Source organism: Cebus imitator, unplaced genomic scaffold (genome assembly GCF_001604975.1).
Source record: "Cebus imitator isolate Cc_AM_T3 unplaced genomic scaffold, Cebus_imitator-1.0 Scaffold76, whole genome shotgun sequence".
Lineage (NCBI taxonomy): Eukaryota > Metazoa > Chordata > Mammalia > Primates > Cebidae > Cebus > Cebus imitator.
The window spans coordinates 6,447,265-6,466,466 of NW_016107391.1; the positions used below are offsets into that span (position 1 = coordinate 6,447,265).

A 19,202-nucleotide genomic window follows, 5' to 3' on the forward strand; every position below is an offset into this window, starting at 1 on the left:
ATTCATTAATTTAACTCGGTGTGGCATTTTTTCCTAAACGACAAGTCAGAAATTCATATGTAAAACTTCCAAACTCAGTGGAGGATCCTCATAGCTGATTTTTATAAAAAATGCCTTCCCTGAAGGCACACTTTGGGAGAAATTCTGACCATGAATTACACGACAGCTTTGGAATTCTTGGTCTCTCCCAGAAGAGCTCAGCCTTTCTGTCGGGACCTCTGGGCCCCACACTCCACCTTCCAAAGCCAGCACGAAGTAAGGTGTGGACATCTGGTTCCTGTTTCTGGATCCAAAATTGATCTGCTGGGTGATTCTTGGCAAGTCACTTAACCTCTCTGAGCTTAAGTTTCCCTAATTCTGGCTCACCAGACACGTCTCATGGGGAGGGGGCGGGGTGGCCAGTTAATGAGCAGGTGTTTTGGGAAGGGAGGGCTCAGCTGATGCCACAGCATAAGTGAATCCCAAGGAAAAGCGGGGACAGGTGGGGGTTGCAAATCATAGCAGAGCAGTAGCTAAACCCTGCAAAACACAAATGGCTTGTAGCAGGGAAGAAGTTATTTCTAGTATCACTCATGTTTTATTCCAAGACAATCAAATCTCAAATAATCTCAAACCCAGCCTTGTTGATTCTTCACGACCCCTCTGGAGCACTCTTGCCTTCATGCAGCCTTCCCCAACTTGCTTTGGCTCATGCTGGCTTTGTCTTCTGGAATGTTCCACAGCTCCATGTGATTCTCATCCCTCCATAATATATTAAAGTATTCCTACACCGATGCTCCAAGTGCCACATGCATTGAGGCTTCCCACATTCACTTCTCCCATACATGAGCTTGAAGAGTGTGTTATTATCTCCATTTTGCAGATGAGGAGATGGAGGGAAAGGGAGGTTCACTAATTTTGGGGGTAAACAATTTGTCTTGGTTTGCCTGGGATCATCCTGGTTTTAGCACTGAAAGTCCTGTATCCTAGGAAACCCCCCAGCCCAAGGTAGACTGAGGCAATTAGTTACCCTAGTCCAAATGCACATGTCTGGCTGACCAAAATAAGTGCTCTTTCCTCTGTGGCCCTTGCTCTTCCCCTTCCTTACCTGATCCTTATCCCTAAGTCCCCAGGCAGACACAAACTCCCCAAGGACAGCAGCTATGTCTTAAAGCATTTTTGTATAAATAACCTGGAATAGAATGGGAGTAAGTTCATATTTGCCAATTTGAATAAAATCGTATCTTCATTTCCATGATGGGAGGATCAGTTTTCCTCTAATAGCGTAACTGGGTTGCTCTTGTAAGCTATTTTCGGGAAATGTCTTGCACAATTCAGCATTACAGAGATGGGCACTTTCAAACTCATCTCTCCTCTTTACCAACAAGGAAATGAGTCGGCACAATGGAGTTTTGAGACCTTCAATTTTCCAAGCAAGAACCACCTGCTATCCTCAATCTGTGCAGATCCGAATGTGTGAATGCACAAAATAGATATTTGAAAAGGCAACCATAGGACTCACTAATACAGGGTTTGAGCTTGCATGTCCAGCTCTCAAGCCCCTTTCCTTTAGGTGAGACACTTATTCAACAATATGTGTATACTGTCACAAAGTGCTGGTGCTGCCTCACTTGGGATGATCCATACTGAGCACAAACCTTAATTGACCAATTCTCTGATTCCTTCCCCACAACCATAGGCAGTAGAAGGAGGGTCCATTATATGGAGAACCACAACAGGTGCTCCAGTTCTCAGGGATTACAGTTAAGAGAGTGCCTATAGATTCCCTCTTAAGACTTGGATGAGGCCTCCCTATAAAACAGAAGGGACTGATAGGTCCAAGATGGTATGAGGCACTCAGTTCCTTGCTGCCAAAGGCCATCAGAAGAGTATTTGGCTGATCTCATTGATTTCATGCAAACCAATGATCAGAAGCTGCAGAGCATGGTGGTTAGGCTCACAGATTTTGAATCTGGACAAACTTGCTAGCTGTGTAGCCTTGATCTTATTAATTAATCTGAGTCTTAGTTTACTCATTTGTAAGGCAGAAGTAATAATATTATCTTATAAGACTGTTTTGAGGATGCACTGAGAAACATATGCAAAGAGTTGAAACATAATAAGTGTTCAAAGAATGATAGCTATTATTATTATTTGATCATATGGTTGGCCATGATCCCATTGGCTCCCATTAACATTGACTCCCAGTGAGGGCTCAGCCAAGCTGAGGTGGGGGCAGCTGCTGGTGAAAGCATCTCTCCACTGTCCCATTTACCACTCACCTCTGCACCAGTGGCAACTGGAATTGCATCTCTATGGACTCATGCCCAACCCAGCCTTCAAGGACTGCTTTTCCACTGAATCCCATTGCATGGGATGAGTGTTGGCTTTTCACAGTGTTGGTGTTTTAGCCTTTGTTTTTCCAGCATGTTTACAGGAAATGTGAATGTTTCAATCAATATTCCCTGGATAGCAATCTCCATGTTCCCTAATGGAATCAATTCTTTTGCAATTTCTTTCCATGCTCTGTGTGTGTGTGTGTGTGTGTGTGTGTGTGTGTGTGTGTGTGTAAGCTGCAATAGATCATTCCATGGCAGCCTTCTTCAGTGTTGCTGAACTTCTTCACAGACATTCATGCAGTTGGAACACAAGGAGCACTTTGGATCCTAAGTCAAAATCTCTTATAGAAATATCTGGATTATCTAGGGATCAGAAGGCCAGTAAAGTCAACTATTCAACTGTGTCCACAAAGACTGTACAAAAAGCCTGAGAGAAACATGGAAGCAATCCAAATATCCATCGGTGGATGGATGGATAAGTAAAATGTGACACAGACATACGATGGAATATTATTCAGCCTTAAAAAGGAAGGAACTCCTGGCACAGGCTACAACTTGGATGAATCTTGTGGGCATAATACTAAGTGAAATAAGCCAGTCACAAAAAAACAAATATGGTATGATCGCACTTGTATGAGATACTTAGAGTAGGGAAAACCACATGGACAGAAACTAGACTGGTGGTTGCTGGAGGTGAGGGAGAGGTGATGGGGAGCTATTGTTTAATTGGTACAGAGCTTCAGTTTTACTAGATGAATGAGTTCTGAAGATGAATGGGGGAGATGGCTGCAAAACTTTAATGAGTGTCCAGTATTTAATACCACTAAGCTGTAGACTTAAAATGGTTATATGGTTTTATATTATGTATATTTTACCACAATTTAAAAATAATTGGGAAAAAAAGACCCCAGAAAAATAAATCGTTATCAGAAAGCCCATATACAGTAAGCCACACTCAGGACAAAGACGGACACAAGTAAAGCCATGCAATAAACATGGAGAGGAGACTAATTATTAGTAAAATCAGAATAGAGGCCATTTCACTCTGCAAGAGCCCTGAGAACATTACCGAATACAGGAATCTAGGAAAACAATGTCTATTTACAATGAAAACCCCAAGTCTTCATGAAAGTGTAACTTGTGTCTAGGGTGCTATTTACTAAGGAGGGAAGGGAATATATCTTTATTGAAACAGCAACATAAAAAAGATTTGACCTGAAGTGACATAAAGGAAATTATAAAAGATTTCATAAATTCTTTGAGTCACAACAATAGTGTTAGAAAAAGAAAATGAATATTTAAATATCAAGCCTCAGTTATACAGAAATCTCATTTGCCTGGAACCACATGTTTCTTAACTTGGCATATAAATGGAGCATTTTCATGTATAAATACTGCAATTCTAAGTGCCATGTAAAATCTTAGAGGATTAAGCTTTTGATGCATTATGACTGGCTTTTACCAAAAAAAAATACCTAATGATTTTCCAAACATATAGGTGGTAAAGTGTTCACCTTCTCACTCAATCTGTAGGTAACCTTTTTGAAGAATAAATAAGATTATTTAATGTCAGAGTAAATATGATTCTTTCATGTCACAATTATTTAAGTCTCCCTCATTTCCTGAGCACTCAGAGTGAGGACATCAAGACACAGAAGAGCACACAGCTTCATGCTCTTTGGGCATGGAAATCCTGAATAAGTCAAGCCAATAAGTCACTTAGTGGATTTTTAAAAAAATTATCATGGTCTGGGTTGTGCTAATAGGACATTAGGTTGTTCATATCAGGATTCTGCTGCTCTGTGGAAATAAAAAATAAAAACACGCTTTCCCTTGCTTTGAAGTTAGCAAGTCATTGCCTTCAGAAATAAAGCTCTTCCCAGAATGTCTGATGATAACCTAAACTCTTAATCTATCCTTCCATCCATGCATCCATTCATCCTTCCATACTTATATCCTTCTATCCTTTCATTCCCTCTATCCATCCATTCCTTTCCATTCTTCCTTCCTTCCCTTTTTCCATCATATGTGAGGTTCTGGATTGAGCCCAGGGGAGAGATGCAGTGTCCCTGCCCTCATGGCATGCTTGGTCTGAGGAGATAGGTTCACAGCAAATGAGGAGCATGAAGTACTATAGTGTGCCAGGGTGGAGCATGGAAGCTCCACCATACGAGAAGCAGGGGAGTGAGAGAAGGCTTCCCTGAGAAGACTACCTTGAGACTTACAAGATAAATGGGCATTAGCCCAAGTACAGTTATCCAAGGAACTAGAAGACACTCAGCGTGGCTGGAGTGCAAACAGCAAGGTAGAGGCCAGTGAGCCGAGGGACAAAGAGGGACTCATTTCTGACCAGTTTGGACATAATTTAATCCTCTCTACAACTCATAGAAATGCGTGTTAACTTTCCCATTACAGAGATGAAGAATTGCACCTCAGAGAGATTAACTAATGTGTCCAAGATGAGATGGTTAAGTGTTGATGGGAAGATTTGAATCCAGGGCTGCCCAACTGCATTACCATGATAATAGAGAGGACACTCTCTGAGAAGCTCCATCCAAGTTTAGCTTGCTCTGGCCTCATATGGACCAAGTTACAGACTGTGTTACAGCTCCAGCAGCAGACACCCTGAGAGACAGAAGATGGGACATGGGAGGGGCCACTGTGCCTGGGGCAACAAGTCCACTGAACAGGAACTCCAGGTCAAAAATCCCCAGGGAATCTGCAGGACTTACTGGGCTAAAGTAGGACACACACCACTGAAGGCAGAATAGCTGCAACTGGTTTCAGTTCCAGCATGTGGATTCAGTGGTGGATGGAAGAACACAGGTCATGTGTAGGAATCAGAAATGCCACAGAACCTACTCCTTAAAAGCCCTTACATAGGCCGGGTGCAGTGGCTCACACCTGTAATCCCAGCACTTTGGGAGGCTGAGGCAGGCCGATCACCTGAGGTCAGGAGTTCAAGACCAGTCTGGCCAACATAGCGAAACCCCGTCTCCACTAAGAATACAAAAAATAGCAGGGTGTGATGGCACACGCCTGTAATCCCAGCTACTCAGGAGGCATGAGAATCACTTCAACCCCGGAGGCAGAGGTTGCAATGAGCCAAGATTGCACCACTGCACTCTAGCCTTGGTAACAAGAGAGAAACTCTGTCTCAAAAAAAAAAAGTCCTTATGTATAAAACAGCTTCTTCTTCCTACCTAAGATAAAGAGCTAACTGGTCAATTTCTACTATAAAAGTCTATTTTTTTTTTTTTCTTGAGACGGAGTTTCGCTCTTGTTACCCAGGCTGGAGTGCAATGGCGTGATCTCGGCTCACCGCAACCTCCGCCTCCTGGGTTCAGGCAATTCTGCCTCAGCCTTCTGAGTAGCTGGGATTACAGTCACGCGCCACCATGCCCAGCTAATTTTTTGTATTTTTAGTAGAGACGGGGTTTCACTATGTTGACCAGGATGGTCTTAATCTCCTGACCTCGTGATCTACCAGCCTCGGCCTCCCAAAGTGAAAAGTCTAATTTTTATAATATATAACATTTTTCAAAGTTTTACAAAATATATAAAATATCATAATATATAAAATAATATATAGTTTCTATAAAATCCACAAGAGAATTGCCAAAAACCTAAAAGATAAGCGGATAAAGGCGATAATCAAAAAGTTTGCAGAAAAAAAAAGAGACACAAATTGCTTTCGACATAACAAAAAGATCCTTAATCTTAACGTATAAAAAGAGAAATTCAAACTGAAACTACCACAAGATGTCATTTTTAACCATTCAGATTGGGAAAAATTAAAATTTTTGATAATATAGTGCAGGCAAAGATCAGGAAAACAGACAAGGTCATACACTGCTCATGAGAGTGTAAACTGATACAGCCTCAGGGGATGGATTGGATAACAGCTTCCAAATGAAAAGTGCACCTAGTCTTTGGCCCTGCAAGTTGACTACTTGCACATGTATGAAGAGATAAATCTACACTGCAGAACTGGATATAATTGCAAAAGAATGATAATAAACCAAATGTCCATCAATGGGGAACTGACCATGTAAAATATGCTATACCCACACAATGGAACACTCTGCAGCCATTAGAGATGGAATAAGGAAGTTTATGCAGTGATGTGAAACAATCCTCAGGATCTACTGTAAAGTGAAAAAAGCAACATACCTGTGCTGCTAGAGTGGATGCTGGCCCAACCAGATCCCCCAGCTGCTGTGAGTGTTGGTGGCTGACAGTCAAGTCCTTCTCCAGGAGTTCCATCACTGAAGAGAGTGGTATTTGAAAAAGTATGCCCACATTCAATGGCCTGATCCTCTCCAACCCAAATTGGGACAACTCTGAAGGGCTATCTCAGCTCCCCACAGGGCTGGTGGAGGCCCCTGTCGAGACTGCAATACAGTTGACTCCCTCCCTCTGCTCAATCCTGCTTTCTTCTCTTCCTTGCAGATGTTGATCCTGAGGGCACTCCCCAGGAAAATTCCTGACCTGCAAATCTCCATCTCCCAGTCTAGGTCCATAGAACTAACCTACTATTTCTACTATTTGTGGAGAGAAAAAAGTGGGGGGAAGGAAGTAAAAATTAAAGAACTGCACACTGACATACCTGTAAGTTGTGCAAATACACCTAGAAAGACATGCAAGAATCTGGAATATTGGTTAATTCTGAGAACTTGGTTGTTGGGGGTCAGGAGAAGAAGGAAATTTGCTCATGGTTTTCTCATTTTGTGTTTTTGAAATTTATATCATGAACATATGTTATCTATTAAAAATAAATAAAAAAATAATAATGGCTTTAAAAAGTGAAGGTGGAAGATGTTCAAGAAAGCTGAATGGGTCTCTTCCAGCCCTTAGATATCACCAGCATTCAACATGAAGTCTCTGCCAGGCTGATATCCTAAAATCACAGTAATGAAACCAGAGTTCATGGTTACCACATGGCCTGCCAACATTGCAGGGAGAATGCTACTTCTTGTCCATTTCAAAACTCACAGGGACATTCTAGATCCAAGCTAAGCTGGGAATGGGAAATGATTCCAACAGAGCGTCCACTCCTGGGTGCTCCATGGGATTATTCCCAAAGTCCAGGCACCATGAAAGAACCTCAGGCTTTCAGTGTTAACCCACATTCCATTAGAAGGACTGGAAAGTGTAAGGTAGATTTGTTCTCTAGTCATGAGAAGTATGGTGATGATAGGGATGACCCTTCTATCAGGTCCATTCCTGGGAAGCTGTGCTTTTCTAGATGCTCCCTCCAAATCAGAATTTCTGCCTCCCCAACTTGCTAAGATCTTATTTTAAGAAATTTATTCCTTATGCCATTTGCAAATATAGAATTGAAACATGCCAAGAGGGATCAGGGTGATTTCTCAAGAATTGCTAAGTCAGCAAGAATGCCAGTTAGCAAAAGACGAAATTGGGATTGGAACTTTCCAGCTCTCACATGCCCTGGGGGTCCAGTAAACATATGACGCAACAATTTTGGTCCTTGCCACACCATAAAATGCATTTATAAGGTCTGGTTCATTTCCATATATTAGAGGTCTCCTCATTCCCAGCACTTTCTGCCCCCCTGCCCTCCTCCCACCCCATTCCATGGCAACCAATGGTATTTTATCCATTTTCATTCTGTTATGTATGTTATCTGGAGGCATGGTCAGGTCAATGGAGGGTTGAGATTGATGCCACAAATGGAAGCAGTGCTAAATTAACAGTAGAGAGTTATTCTTTTCCACCCTTCAGAGGCTTCCCCAGTAGGATTCAGATCTTAGAAACAGCCACAGCCAACCAGTGATTTGAATCCCCTCTACCCTCTTCATTCAGCCATAAAATAAATTCTCATAAGCAGACTTGATAAATTCTGATTAGTAATAATCATAATAACAATAAAGATATGTTATGCCTCCCAGTGAGACCATGGATAGAATTACATTTTAAAAACTATAAAACACTGTGCCAGTGTCACACATAGACATGCAAATTTAAACACATGCACACACACTCATACCTATCGTACCTCATCTTCGGCCAAGTTGAGAAGTACTAAGAAATTGCCTTGACTAAGAATGACACTAGAAACGATGGAGTAAGAGGAATTACATTTACCCTTCTACCCTAAGCAACAACAACAAAAAATCATACAAAATATATAAAACCACAGTTTTCAGACATCAGACTACAAGGCCTCAGAGATGTGGTCCCCAAGAGAAGGGAAACAAGGTGAGCCCTATATATTACCCCAGATTACTGCCTGCCTACAGTTTCCAGGCCATAGCAGAGAGGGGGAATCCAGGAAGAGCCCAGAAACCTCCCTAAGTTAAGAATTTTGGGAGGCAAAGCCAGCTAGGATTTATGGGGCAGAGTATCAGAGAGGAGAGAATTGCACAGAGAGAGCTCTAGATATTTGTAGAATCTCAAGTCTTTAGCTGAGTATTGATCATCACATGCATGGGAAGAAACTACTGAGTCCAGGAAAAATCTACCAGAAAGGAATATATAGAACAATCATCAATTACCATATGGAGCCCGGAATAGTTCCTATGCCAGAGCGGAAAAATTTCATTATAAAGATACTTCGGGGCACCAGGTAGCACACTCAGAGGGCATTGCCTCATTAATGGAAAAAATTAGTCCTAGACTAGAGGCTGCTCTGGCCTTGAATAACAAAGCTTTAAAAGTAAGCTGCAAAAGGATTAAATTGTTTCCAAGTAGCTTAAATGAATCTCAGAATAAAGCTTAGGAATATTTAAAATAATACAAAAATATTCAGTATACAACACAGTAAAACCAACAATGTCTGACATGCAATTAAAAATTACCAAATTGCAAAGAAGCAAGATAATACTACACGTATCAGGAGAGAAATCAATCAAAAGAAACACACAGAAATAACACACATAATAGAATGAATAAACAAGAACATTTAAAAGCTTATGACCTTTACATTCTCCATGTTCTAGAAGATAGAGGAAAGTAAAATGTTAAGGAGAGGCATGTAAGATAAAAAGACCCAACTGAACCTGTAGGTGTAAAAAATACAATGTCTGAAATGAAAAATACACTGGATGGAGTTAACAGAAAATTAGATACTGCTGAAGAAAAGAAAACAATGAACTTGAAGACAGCAATAGAAACTATTTAAAATGAAACACAGAAAGGAAAAAGATGGAAAAAACTATAGAGAATACCAGCGGGCTGTGAGACAACTCTAAATGGCCTACTATACATATAATTGGAGTTTCAGAAGTAAAGGGAGAGAATGGACAAAAAATTGCTTAAAAAATAATGACTTGAAATGGTTTGGCTGTGTCCCCTCCCAAATTGCATCATGAAACGTAGTTCCCATAATCTCCACGTGTCATGGGAGGGACCTGAAGGGAGGTAACTGAATCATGGGGTGGGTTTTTCCCATGCTGTTCTTGTGATCATGAGTAAGTCTCATGAGATCTGATGGTCTGACAAAGGGCAGTTCCCCCGTACATGCTCTCTTGCCTGCTGTCATGTAAGACATGCCTTTGCTCTTTCTTTGCCTTCTGCCATGATTGTGAGGCCTCCCCAGCCATGTGGAGTCCATTAAACCACTTTTTCTTTATCAATTACCCAGGCTCAGGTATTTTTTCAAAGCAGTATGAAAACAGGCTAATATGTGACTGGAAATCATCTAAATTTTATCACAAATACATCCATAAATGTTGTAATCCTAATCAAATGTCGACAGAATTTTGGGGGGTGGAAATTAGCAGGTCAAATTTGTATGAAAATGCAAAGGATCAGTGCTAGCCAAAACAACAGTGAAAAAGAACAGTATCAGAAAATGCATACCATCTGGTTTCAAGATGTAGTACAAGTAATGGTCACTGGAGAAGGGTTCAAGATGGCTGACCAGAGGCATCTGGTACCCACATCCTTCACAAAGAGCCAAAATAGTTAGTAGATAATCACACTTCAAATGGACCATCTAAGAAAGAATACCTGAATTCAACAGAGTAGTGACAAGAAATACCTAAAGCAAGAAGGAAAAGTAAGTGAGGCATCCTGCTTGGCTGGGATTGACTGGGAGCTTGGAGAGGCTTCCCAATACAGGAAAAGGGTAAGTGAGTGGCTCCCAGAGGTCCACATTCCCACTGTAGATGCCTGCATCCTAGTCATGGGAAGGCTCCAAGACTTTCGTGGGCCCCTAGACTAACCTACAGGGTGTGCGTGGAGACCATGTGAAGGCATTGCTCCAGAGACGAAGCTCACACTAGATTCCAAACACACCCCCAAGACCTAAGCAGCTACAGCAAGGCACTATATTGACAGCTCAGCTCCAGCAGAGTGCATCTTGCCTGGGGGCCCAAGATCCTCTGTAGTAGCTCCACATGTCTTGAACCCCATTGACTTTCTCAGCCAGCCACTACGTTGGCCAAGTGCCTGGCCTGAAGCCCTGGGCCAGGGCTGAAGCACAAGTCTTTGGCAAAGACCCTGCTGGCCCCAGCAGCAAAGCCACTGTGCATTTTCATGTGCCCTAAGGAAAAACTCCCCTTTCTGCAGCAGACGCCAATGCAGGCTAACACAGGCAGGTCTAAAGAGTAAGTAAAGTGCATGCTCCTCAGCTACCTGCATTTGTTTTCTGCCATGAAAATAACCTTGCCCTCTCCAGTTGCAGGGCTGAAGTTCAGCTGCTACCACCACCACCCAGGCATTCCACATTGGGCCTGGGGATCACCCTACTACCTGGGAGCTTGATAACAGATCCACCTGCCTCAGCTCTGCCCAACAGTGCCCAGGCATGCTGTCCATGGGCCTGAGGACTGCCCAGCCCAGTCCACCTCTGCTGTTAAGCCTCCTACTGGGGTCTGCGGTCAGGCCCACCCAACCTGCCACTACCACCATAGTAGGCACCCACCCACATGTGCCACTGGGGTAGCAGTTGTGGCACAGGCAACGGCAGTAGCAGTGAGACTAACCTCTGGGTCCCAAGTGGTCCATTTTGGTGTTAGCTGTGGCTGTGATGAGCTGGGCAAGTCAGTCCCCAGACTTGTAGGTGGCACATGTGGGTGGGTGCCTACGATGATGGTATTGGCAGGTTGGGTGGGCCTGACTGCAGACCCCCAGTAGGAGGCTTACAACAGAGGTGGACTGGGCTGGGCAGTCCTCAGGCCCATGGACAGCATGCCTGGGCACTGTCGGGCAGAGCTGGGGCAGGTGGATCTGTTCTCAGGCTCCCAGGTGGTAGGGTGATCCCCAGACCCAATGTGGAATGCTTGGGTGGTGGTGGTAGCAGCTGAACTTCAGCCCTGCAACTGGGGAGGGCAAGGTTACTTTCGTGGCAGAAACCAAATGCAGGTGGCTGAAGAGCATGCATTTTGCTTACTCTTTAGACCTAACTACCTTACTCTTTGCTTACTCTTTAGACCCACCTGTGCAGTAGCAGTGAGACTAACCTGTGGGTCTGCCCACCCACCTACCCAGCCCACTGCTGCTGCTACTGGTACCCAAGCAAACTGCCTGCAGACCTAAGAATTAACTCATCTGGATTTATGAACACCAGTGCCAGTGTACACTGTCCTGGAGCCCAAGGATAGACATGTTCAGCCCCTGACTGTAACAACTAGCACCCAGGAATGAGCCCACCTAATGTCCTTATCCCCAGCAAAACTTTACCACAGCCTTCACTAACAACTACACCCTAAGTTACTGAGGAAATTGCAGACACCACTAATGCTGTTTACAGCTGAAAAAAGTCACACCAAAGACTATGCTACTATACATACCCAGAATCAAAGCCAAAGTACCCTACCTACCAATCAGCATCATGGATACTGCTTCAGGAAAAATTACTCCCTGCCGCCAAAAAGCAAATTGGAAAAAACGGAAAAAGCGACTGTGACACCAGATGTGCAGATATCAATGTAAGTACACAGGAAACGTGAAAAAAAAGGAAATATTATATCTCCAAAGGAACACAGTAACCTTCAGCACAGATCGCAATCAAAAAGAAAGTTATGAAATTCCATATAAGTAGTTCAAAATAATGATATTAAAGCAGCTTAGTGAGATACAAGGGAATACAGAAAAACAATACAAATAAATAATTAAAAAAAACTCAGGATGTGAATGAGAATTTTACCAAAGAGGTAGATATTATTAAAAAGAACCAAACACAAATTCTGGAACTTATGAAATCATTAAACAAAATGCAAAATACATTGGAAAGTTTCAAGAATAGACGAGATTAATTAGAATAAAAGAATTTCAGAACTTGAAGACAGATCTCTTGAAATAACCCAGTCAGGCAAAACTGAAGAAAAAAAGTAAAAAAGAATGAACAAAGCTTATGTGACATATGTGACACCATAAAGTGAACAAATATTTGAAATTTTGATGTCCCAAAGGTGAAGGAAAAAAAGGGGATAGAAAACCTTTTCTACAAAATAATAGATGAAAACTTCCCAAGTCTAAGAAGAAATTTAGACACCTGAACACAGGAGGCTCAGTGACCCCTAAATAGAAACAGTCCAAAAAGGTCTTCTCCATGACCCATTATAGTCAAACTATCTAAAGTTTCTAAAGAGAAAATTCTAAAAACAGCAAGAGAAAAGGGCCTAGTCATCAATAAAGGAGCTTTCATCAAACTAACAGCAGACTTCTCAGCAGAAACGTTGTAGGCCAGGAAATAATGGGATGATACAGTCAAAGTGCTGAAAGAAAAGCACTGCTGAAAGAAAAGCACACAACGACACTGTAGCAGTACAATTATCCTTCACAAATGAAGGACAAATAAAATCTTTCCCAGATAAGCAAATGCTGAGGGAATTCACAACCACTATTCCAGCCTTACAAGAAATGCTCAAGACAGTCCTAAACCTGGAAGTGAAGAATGACATTTGCCATCATGAAAATATATAGCATTCACTGGTAAAGCAAACACACAAATGAGAAAGAGAAAAGACTCAAATGGTACCACCACACAAAATCAGCAAACCCCAAAGACAATCAATAAGAAAAAAAAAGGAACAAAAATACACAAAACAACCAGACAACAATTAACAATATGATAGGAACAAAACCTCACATATCAACAATAAACTTTAGTGTAAATGGATTAAATTCTCCACTTAAAAAAATATAAACTGGCTGAATGGATTCAAAAAACGTGATCCAAGTGTATGCTGCCTACAAAAAAAAAATGCACTTTACCTGAACAGACACATATAAGCCAAAAGTAATGAGATAGAAACAGATATTTCATGCAAATAGAAACCAAAGTGAGCAGGAGTAGCTTTACTTATGTCTGATAAAACAGATTTAAGTCAAAAGAGTAAAAACAAAAACAAACAAACAAAAAAAACTTCATGATAAAGGAAACAATCCAGCAAGAGAATATGACAATCCTAAATATTTGTGCACCTGACACTAGAGCATTCATATTCATAAAGAAAATATTACCTGATCTAAAGAAAGAGATAGACTCAAAAACAGTAATAGTGGGGGAGTTCAGCACTCTATTGTTAGCATTAGATAGATGAGCTAGACAGAAAGTCAACAAAGAAACATTGAATCAAAACTGCACATTAGACCAAATGAATATAACAGATATTTACAGAACATTTCATCCACCAGCTACAGAGTACACATTCTTCTCATCAGCATATGGAACATTCCCAATGATGGACCATGTGTTAAGACACACAAAAAAAAACCTCAACAAATTTTTTAAAATCAAAATTATATCAAGGTTTCTCAGACTATAACAAAATAAACCAAAAAATCAATAATAAGAGGAAGTTTGGAAACCATACAAATAAATGGAAATTAAACAATATGCTCCTGAATAACCACTGGATCAAGGAGGAATAAAGAAGGAAGTCAAACAATTTCTTGAAACAAATGACAGTTGAAACGCAACATATCAAAACCAATGGGATACTGCAAAAGCAGTGTTAAGAGGAAAGCTTAAAGCAATAAACATGTACAGCAGAAAAGAAAAAAAGTTCCAAATAAACAGTCCAATGATGCATCTCAAGAAACTAAAAAAGTAAAAACAAGCCAAACCTAAAATTAGTAGAAGAAAATATATAATAAAGATCAGAACAGAACTAAATGAAATAGAGACCAAAACAGGGGTCAATGAAAAGTTGGCTTTTTGAAAAGATAAAATTGATAAATCCATCGTTAGAGTGACCAACAAAAAACAGAGAAGATTCAAATAAATAAAATCAGAAAATAAAAAGGAGACATTACAATTGAACCATAGAAATACAAAAGATCATCAGAAACTATTAAAGCAACTATACAGTGATAAACTAGAAAACCTAGAGGAAACAAACAATGTCCAGACACATACGACATACGAAGATTGGGTCAAGAAGAAATATTAATAGAAAACCTCAATAGACCAACAACAAAGAGATACCCTCTTTGCAGATGGTATAATCATATATCTAGAAATACCTAAAGAGTCTACCAAAAAACTCTTAGATGTAATAAATCCAATAATGTTGCAGGATATAAAATCAACATACAAAAATCAGTAGCATCTTTGTTCACCAAAAATAAACTAAGAAATAAATCAATAAGGCAAGTCAATGTGTAATAGCTACAAAAAATAAAATAAAATGCCTAGGAATAAATTTAACCAAGGAATTGAAAGATCACTACAAGGGAAACTACAAAACACTGATTTAAATAAGAAGAGGACACAAACGAATGGAAACGTATTCCATGCTCGTGGATCAGAAGAATTAATATCATTAAAATGACCATAATGCCCAAAGCAATCTACAGATTTAATGCATTCCCTCTCAAAATACAAATGTCTCTTTTGGCAGAATTATAAAACATAGTCCTAAAATTCATATGAAACAAATAAACAAACAAAAAAGAGCTCAAATAGCCAAAAGCAGTCTTGAGCAAAAGAAACAAAGCTGGAGGCATCACATCACCTGACTTTAAAATATATTACAAGGCTATAGTAACCAAAAATAGCATGGTGTTAGTATAAAAACAAACAGGTAGACCAATGGGACAGATTAAGTCCACATAACTGATTTTCAGCAAAGGCGCCAAGAACATACACTGGTGAAAGGACACCCTCTTTAGTAAATGGTGCTGAGAAGATTGGCTATCCATATGCAAGGCAAAGGTTTTATGGCTAAGACCTCAAAAGCACAGGTAACAAAAACAAAAATAGACAAACGGGACTATAATAAAATAAAAAGCTTCTGCACAGCAAACAAGTAACAGAGTAAAGAGACAACTTGTCAAAATGGGAGAAAATATTTTTAAACTATTCATCTAACAAGGGACTAGTGTCTAGCATATACAAGGAGCTCAACTCAGCAAGAAACAAATAATTCCATTAAAAAGTGGCAAAGGACATGAATAGATATTTCTCAAAAGAAGACATACAATAGACAACAGGTATATAAATAAATGTTTAACATCACTTATCATCAGGAAAGTGCAAATCAAAGCCACAATGAGGTATCATCTTACCCCAGTTAGAATAGCTATTATTAAAAAGACAAAAAGTAACAGATGCTGGCGGGAAGCAGAGAAAAGCAACTCTTAAACCCTGTTGGTGGAATGTAAATTGGTACAACCACTATGGAAAACAAATATATTTCAATAGGGGAGGGACGGTGGGGGGTGGGGAGCTGGGGAGAGATAGCAAGGGGAGAAATGCCAGATGTAGGTGATGGGGAGGAAGGCAGCAAATCACACTGCCACATATGTACCTGGGCAACAATTTTGCATGTTCTTCACATGTACCCCAAAACCTAAAATGCAATAAAATAAATAAATGGGGGAAAAAATTTAAAAAAAAAAAACACTAAAAATGGAATGGCCATATCATCCAGCAATCCCATTACTTGCTATTTATCCAAAAGAAAAGAAAATAGTATATCAAAGGGATACCTGCATATGTATGTTTATTGCAGCACTATTCACAATAGCCAAGATATGAAATCAGCCTGAGTATCCATCAACAGACGAATGGATAAAGAAAATGTGGTATATATACATAATGAAATACTATTCATCTATAAAAAAGAATAAAATTGTATCATTCACAGCAACATGGTCAGAACTGGAGGTCATTATGTTAAGTGAAGTAAACGAGGCACAGAAAGACAGTCATTACATGTTCTTACTCATATGTGAGAGCTAAAATAGTTGATCTCATGGACGTAGAGAATAGAATGATAGATACCAGAGTCTGGGAAGGGTGTGTGGGTAGGAGGTGATAAACAGAGATTGGTTAATAGGTACAGACATACAGTTAGATAGAAGTAAAATCTAATGTTCAATAGCAGAGTAGGATAACTATAGTTAACAAAATATTGTATATTTCAAAAAAGCTAGAAGAGAGGACTATAAATATTCCCAACACATAGAAGTGATAAATACTTGAGGTGATGGACACCCCAAATACCCTGACTTGATTATTATATAATCTGTGCACATAACAAAATATCACAGGTACCCCATAAGTATATACAAATATTATAAATCAATTAAAATATTTTCAAAATTAAAAATAAAGCTACAGTAAGCAAGACAGTGTAGATCACACAAAGATAGATATATTAACAAATGAAACATAAAACAAAGTCTAGATATAGGCCAACAGACATATAGTTGATGGATTTTTGACCAAGGTACCAAGGCAATTCAATGGAGAAAGGATAGCCTTAGAAGAACTTCTACAAGAACAATCAGATACCATGAGTTAAAAAAGAGAGAGAGAGAAAAAAAAAGCCTTGACCCTTACTGCATCTTACCTCATACCATACATTAAAAATGACTTGAAACAGATAATAGACCCAAATGTAAGAAGAGCTAAAACTATGGAACTTGTAGAAGAAAACCTTAGAGAAAAATCTAAATGACTTTGGAATTGGCAAGGATTTCTTAAATATAATACAAAAAACACAAACCATTAAAAATACATAATAAATTGGGCTTCATCAAAATTTAAATATTTGCTCATTAAAAGACATCCATGGAAATATAAAGGCATGCCACAGACTCAGAAAATAATTGCAAAACATCTGACAAAAAACTTGTACCAAAAATATGTAAAAAACTCTTGCAACTCAGCAATAAGAAGACAAACAATCTGGTTTAAAAAATAAGAAAGTATTTGAACAGATGTATCAAAGAAGATATCCAAATGTCAAGTGAATGAAAAACTATTCAATAATATTAGTTGTTAGAGAAATACAAGTGAAAATTACAATGAGAAACCACTACACTTTCATGAGAATGGCTAAAATTAAAGTGCCCATATCAAGTGTTAGCAGTGCAGGAACTGACACTCTCAGAGACATTTCTGGTGAGAATACAATAAAGCATAGTCACTTTGGACAATAGCAGTTATTTGGAAAGTTAACCATACATCTACCATGCAACTTAGCCATTCCACTCCTAGGCATTTACCCAAAGAGGAATCAAAATACATTTTCACACAAAGATTTATGCATAAACATAACAGCTTTATTTGTAATAGCCCTAAATTGGAAATAACCAAAATGCCCATAAACAGATGAATTAAAAAACACATTGTGATATATCCATACAATGGAATACCACTCAAAAGGGAATAACTATTGATATGTGCAACAGCATGGATGAATATTAATATCAAAATAATTATGCTGAAAGAAGCCAGATAAACAGATATATACTGAATGATCCCATTTATTAAAAATTCTAGAAAATGCAAATTAATCTATATTGACAGAAACCAAATCACTGTGTGCCTGGGGGTGAAGCATGGGGTAAAGAGGGAGGGAGGAAGCGATTTACAAGGGCCTGAGCAATCTGTTGGTAGTGATGGATACATTTGCTATCTTGATTGTAGTTGTGATTTCACTGGCATATACATTTGTCTAAGCTCATCAAATTGCACACTTTAAATATGTACAACTTCTTGAATATCAATTCCACCCCAATAAAACTGTAAATAATAACTTTTGTAGAAACTATGAAAAAAACAGGGGATGTTACGTCTTCATTTTCAGAACACCTGGCCAGGATCTGGCTGCCCAACCACACTTCCCTGTGAACCTCCACTTCAACTTGGCCATGGCTGGTCTTACCGATTAGCAGCTAGAGCCGTGACCTTGACTGTTGAAGACTTGACACCTGAGATGAGACCATGGGTTTGAGCAGCGGTCACAGTCTCACACTCTGGTGGGGACACTCTCTTCCTGCCATTTAACCTGCTTGGTGATGGACTAATGGTAAGAAATGAATAAAAGGAAAGGCTCATGGGGTGTCTCAGGCACCGATGACAGCTGCACAAAAACCTGCTGTGGTTATGAGACGTTCAACATGATCAGCTCCTCACTTGCTCATTTCAGGCCCAAAGCCCACATTACCTCCTTTTATAACCTTTAATATCCCTCGGAAACCCTCTCCCTTTACATTCTCCATCTCTTCCCTGGAACATCTCCAGAGGGGTCTGTGATTGGGTTACATACAAGTTTCCGAGGCTGCAACTTCCTTTCAATCATAAATCACCTCTTACACACTCACTTTTTCCTTCTCATTGTTCTTCTGTATTAATAGCCCCAAATCCTGGGAGCATTTGAGAACTGTTCCAATTTTGGTTTGAAAATCAATTTGGAAGCTAATGGTTGGCTTTGCTCAGACCTCCAATCCCTCTGGGAAGGCCAGTTCCTACAAACTGGCCAGACCAGGGATGGGGGGCTTCTCTCAAAATGCTGGATACTTTCTCAGTGTTTTTCTTCTACCGTCTCTAAAATTAAAAAGTTAATTCTGGGTGGGGGGTGGGGGAGTAGGGGTAACTCAATGCCTTCTGTTGTATGAGTTGGTAGATAATTTTTAAAATAGTTCATTTCATGGTAGGTCAAATTATATTACGAAAGA

The 19,202-nt window shown here is 39.8% G+C and overlaps 1 protein-coding gene across 1 annotated transcript in view; it reads right to left on the bottom strand.

The window, feature by feature from the left end:
- Nucleotides 1-19,202, bottom strand: part of SLC25A48 (solute carrier family 25 member 48) — a 248,703-nt gene that overhangs the window by 132,469 nt on the left and 97,032 nt on the right. The gene's annotated exons all lie outside the window — the stretch shown is intronic.